This window comes from Lonchura striata, chromosome 20 (assembly GCF_050655825.1).
Source record: "Lonchura striata isolate lonStrDom1 chromosome 20, ASM5065582v1, whole genome shotgun sequence".
NCBI lineage: Eukaryota > Metazoa > Chordata > Aves > Passeriformes > Estrildidae > Lonchura > Lonchura striata.
Window position 1 is genome coordinate 3,156,322 of NC_140722.1, and position 5,617 is coordinate 3,161,938.

Sequence of the window (5,617 nt, forward strand, 5' to 3'; positions counted from 1 at the left end):
TTGCATTCATCCACAGAAATTACGATTTTCCTTTATTTGCTGACTGACGAAATTTTGAGAAATTATTCCAATCCTGCATTGACTCCTCATTTTCCACTGAAATTCCTGGAGTACCTGACACAACCAGGGAGATGATCCCACTGAAGGCCTGCCAGGGACCCCTCTCTGGGCAGAGCAGCAGCCTCAGCTCATCATCTACAAAATAAAAAATATAACTCAAATGAGAAGGAAACAGAAAGCACATGATTAACTAATTTTGTGTGTGTGTGCATGGATATTTATGTTTTTAATTGTAAAAGCTATCCCTGAACTCCTGGGTTTTGCCCCAGAGGTGAGTGGCTAACTCAGGTGTGATGATCTCCATCTCCCACCCGTGGTGTTTCCACCGCCCTGCTCTGGGTTGGGGTCTTCTCTTGCTTATTCCCCTGGCACAAGTGGCGCTAAACCCCCATAAAATCCATGTTCCCTTCATCCGTGGCCACTGTCTGGGCTCCCTCACACTGATCCCTCATGGGCTGTGGATAGTGTGGCATGGTTCTTCCAGGCAGGAGAGACTCCCAGTAGCTGCAGGAGATGGATGAGAATGGCTGGGGCTTTGGGGTGTTTTGAATCCTCCCAATTATTTTCCTTTTTTTGAAAAATCACCTGACCATTACCACCCTTTGAATTGTACTGATCCCAAAAAGAAGCCTCTTCTCCCCATGGCTTGAGGCTTTCATGGGAGAATGATAATGAAATGTGGAGCCCTGGAATGATAATGAAATGTGGAGGAATATGAAATTGTGTTTCATAGGGGACAATCTGTGCTTCCCCCTTGGCAGGGAGACACAGAATGGCTGTCATTAATTGTGTGGCTCCAACTGAAGGTTGTCTGTCACATTTTATCTTCTTTTTCTACCTGGGTCAGGGTTGGGATTGATTGTATTTTCTGTTTGGACTCAGGTTTATTAATTCTTATTTTTATTACAGTCTTACAAGTAGTGAGTTCTACAGCATTTCACTAACAAGCTACAAAATGGCCCTGCACCTATCTCTACAAGATCTTTTAAGGAAAAACTGTCCAATTAATAAATTACATCTAAATTATTTTTACTTTTAATCCAATAACTAATCACCTATGTCCCACAGTGTGGACTTTTTATCCAATTAGACAAAACCACCCAAACCCATGGAGAAGGGGAAGAATAAGGTGAAGAAGGTGAAGAAGAAGGACCAGCCTCTGCCTAAAACCTCAATCTTGCTTTATGTATCTATTACTGTATTCCAAACCCTTAAACTCTAAGTTTTCCACCATGTGTTATCACACTCTTCTATTCAAACTCCACCCCCACAATCCCAGTTCTGCCATTCCATTTTGGAAGCTTCTCCACAGCCTCAGGTCACTGCAGTGTTCTCCTGGGGGTCAGAGTCTGTCAGCACAGAAAGTCTCAAATTCTCAGCAGCCAGGGCTCCAGCAGTTGTCCAGTGGAATTCCAGCTGCCCAACCCAAACTCTGAGGCTCTGAACTTCCACAGAACACCTGGAATGTGCTGCCACCGTTTAGGTGCAGTTGGGAGATTCATTTCCCCGTGGTTCAATTTGCAGTTTAATGACATCAGGGTCAGGATGGATCACAGCCATCCCCTCTGCCCTCAGGCTGCAACTCCCGTGCCAGACTCCTTGCTGAATTCCAGGAAGGTTTTGGGAATAGCACAAATTCCAGGAAGGTTTTGGGAATATCACCTTGCTGAATTCCAGGAAGGTTTTGGGAATAGCACAAATTCCAGGAAGGTTTGGGAATATCACAGCTATGGAAGCAGCAGCCTGTGCAGCAGCGCAGCTATTTTGCATTTGAATTTCAGACCTGGTGGCCTGAGGGCTAAAACAGTTTTAATGCTTGGTTCTGCAAATAAACATCCAATCTTGCATGGCTACATGATGCCAGGCAGCCAAGATAACTTATAAATGTAGGAATATTATGGGATAATCCCGATGCAATCAAAGGTGACTTCCCTGTAACACTCACATATTGCTTTCCCATGTCCCAGCAGCTTTTTCATTGCTTTTTTTAGTGGTTTGCATTTATGAAGGCAGAATTTAAAGATGTTACAGCTGACTTTGGAGTGATGCCTTCAGCTCCAAAAAGGGATTTTCCAGCAGCCTCATTTCCAAGCCAGTGCTGCTGTGGCTTCATGGCCATGCTGCCCCAGCATCCTGCAGGATGCTCTGGGAGGTGAAGGTGCATTTTCCTTGCTGTAAATCTCCTTTCTGAGCTCCTGGCAGTGGTGAGCTGTGGCCAGGAGCTCCTCTCCCTGCTCAATGGGATTGCAGACTTTTCCAGAAATCCAGGGAGGTGCTGGGGTTTTATCCCAGTGGTGCTCTCAAGGAGCCTTTGTTTGCATTATTATCCCAAGCTGTGGGATAGGACTGCCCTACTTTGCCTCCCATAAAAATAGCCCTGAAATAAGGTTTGATCTTTTTCCAGCCACAAAAATAATTGTGAGCTGTTTGCTTCCATGATTTTCCCAGTCAGTTGTTGAAGCTATTCTAAAATTATTCTTTCAGTGTCTTTTTATTCTGGTGGGGTCACTGAGATTGCTGGTAAATCTCGATACACCTGTCAAAATACCTTTTTATTTTCTCACTAACAGAATATTTTGTATTCAATGTTGCAGCATTAGTGTATTTTAATATGTATCCCTTTCTTTTGCCATTCTCTAAAGTAGCTGGGAGATGCAATTTTCAAATCTTTTATTGTACAGCCTTTTATCAAACTGTCTCTATAGCTGCTGCTTTTTTTTGAAATCAGATTTCTCTCTGATAGGATCAGATCTGAAATAATTTGTTACATTCCTTGCATTTCTCATTTCTAAAGCCAGGCATTGCTTTTTTTACACAGTTTCTGTGGGGCTTTTTGAGCCTTTTGTGCTTCTTTTCTCTCCTTTTAATATCAATTCTAATGTTTGTCAGACTATTTTATTCTTCTTTCTTTGTTCTCTGCTTTTTTGATCTTTCCTGTTGGTGCTTCCCTATGAGTTTTATAACTAAATTTCTTTAATTTCCACTTGATCTCCTTTCTTTAAGTATTGTTGATATGGAGGAAAAGCAGAAGAAACATGATAGATTTTCTGCTGGTTTGACATCTAATAGGAGATGGAACAAACCACACACTCCAGCTCCTCAGAAATCCTACAGGTTCCTTGTAATGGGAAGAATATGTGTCTGAAAAATATGAGCGACATCCAGGGAACTCGTATCATCAAGGTGTGGATCCAGTCAAGCTAGATTGGGAACATAAATAAATGGCTTTACTGTTTCAGGAATCATAGAATCGTGGAATGCCCTGAGCTGGAAGGAACCCACAGAAAACATCCAGCCCAACCCCTGGCCCTGCACAGACACCCCAACAATCCATCCCTGAGAGCATGGTCCAAAAGGAGGAGAATTGGAGTGACTTCCAGCAGACTTTGATATATGGTGTATTTAGGTCTGGGCAGGGAGGTTTTCTTCAATCCCTTCCCAGAAGAATTCAGCAAGAGGGATTTGTCACACAGCAGGCTGAAACTCCAACTCCAATAATAGAGTCGCTGAAGAGTGATGTGAAAAATTAATGAGCAGTTTGGAAAAACTCAGTATCCAGCTGCTGGGGAAGGCTGGGCTGGCTCGTACCCAGCTGCTGCTGTCTCCATTCCTCATGCTCTGCTTGTTCCTTCCCTTCCTTGCCTCTCTCTTTGTTTGGGATCTTTCCTGCGTGTCCCCATGCAGCCCAGCTGGGCTGGGGTGGGGAGAGCAGCCCAGGGTCGTGGAGGGGCACTCCTAAACCATTCCTCCTTGTCCTGGCTTGTAAGATAAGCATGGATTCTATTGCCATCTGTTGGAGGCTGGGCAGTTTTCTTATCTCTCCCAAGAACAATGTCTCCCTCCGGGGAGAGATCTTCTGTTAATGGACCATTGAATGACTCACTGCAGGACTGGTAAAGTTCCATCATCCCAAGGTGAGATGCTCCACCCAGAGGGAGGAGCCAAGCACCCCTACCTGCAGAAAATCAGCATTTTTTGGGATACCAGAGCAGCCACTTCACTAAATTCCCAGAGGAGCAGTTTCTTCTCTGCTGGATCCCCAGAGGAAGACTAAGCCCATTTACTCCATCACCAGACCTTCAGAGAAAACTCCACCCTTCTACAGATCTCCGCTCCAGCAGCATTTCATCTGCCACTCCAGGAGGAGCAGCCACCATTTAACTGGACTATTCCCAACACCCTGACTCCCAAGGGTGTCAGGTTTCCGACTCCATCACTAGTTTTCTTTGTACTTAATATTATTATTATTGTTATTATTATTATTATTATTATTATTATTTAGTTTTTCTCCTAGTAAAGAACTCTTATTCCCATTCCCATATCTTTGCCTGAGAGCCTTTTTTAAAATTGTGGTAATTCGGAGGGAGGGGGTTTACCTTTTCCATTTCACAGGAGGCTTTTGCCCTCCTTCACAGACTCCTGTCTTTTCAAACCAAGACACTCCTTCACTGTTTAATGCATGAAATCTGGATGTGCAGCCCTGATGTAGAACTGAGAGTCTGGGCTGTGCTGTGCTCACTCACACAAAGGTATCCTCTGCCTCTAGGGACACCGTTTGTGTTGGGAGGTTTTTCATGACTGCTGGGATTTGTTCCTTGAGCTTTTATGCAGCATCAGCCTCATGACATGGTTGAGACAACAGGAAGATAGCAAAAGTTCATATACACCAGTAGCAGCCAAAGATTTCTTTGTTACAGAGCATTTTAAAAACTTTCCAGCCAATAGCACATTGGTAATGCTCACAGACAGTTCTAGCCAGTCACTAAAAGCACACCTACACCTACTACACACAATGCTTGTTTGTGTGCCTTTTATTAACAATGCACAATACTCCATTATTAAGCTTAAAACCTTCTCCTATCTTCCTTAGCATATTTTCCTGTAGTCTTAAGATCTATCTTAAAGAAGATCTTGAGATCTATCAAGCCTAAAACTCAAACAATTGTTTCATGTCCTTGTTTGCTGTACCATTGTAACTTTTTCTACTTTCAGACTTTGCAGCTGCAGGTAGCTCTACATTTTCTGCTCTTTCTGTTTCTAAGGCCAGGTTTTACAGCATTCTGAAAATCTTCTTACCTTTACTATTTCCCACAGGGTGATGCACAAACCCTCCACGCAGGCAGGGCAGGGCAGGCAGCAAGCAGAGAAATGTCAGGAACCGTGATCTGTTGCTGTAAATCCAGTCAGGAGTGGCGGTGCCTGGCAGGGAGCTGGGACAGCACCAGCCCCGCCAAGGGTTCAGCTGAGGACATCAGCAGGTGACAGGTGTGGGAAGAGCTGCCAGAGGAGGTGACAGCTGGGAATGCCCTGGAGGTGTCAGAATCCAGAGCTTCCCTCTGGCTGCCCTGGCAGGTCTGGGACCCTGGCAGGGGTCAGGAACCCCCCTGGACAGAGCCCCCAAAGACACTGCCTGTGATCTCTGTCCATGGAAAAGAGTTTTCAATCTTATAGGATGAATTACCAGCTCTGAGTGTTTGATATGAATAATAATTAAGTGTGGCAGGGTGCAAAATAAAATTTTAGTATTCTAGATGAGGGGTTCAAAGGGGACAAGCTG

At 44.3% G+C, this 5,617-nt stretch overlaps 1 long non-coding RNA gene across 1 annotated transcript; it reads right to left on the minus strand.

Moving 5' to 3' along the window:
- LOC110475929 (uncharacterized) lies at positions 1–5,347 on the minus strand. Its single transcript, XR_002466343.3, has 2 exons — positions 5,137–5,347; positions 1–195 (listed from the first exon to the last, which is right to left on the minus strand). It is a non-coding gene; the product is annotated as an uncharacterized LOC110475929 (long non-coding RNA).
- Positions 5,348–5,617: the final 270 nt, after the last annotated feature.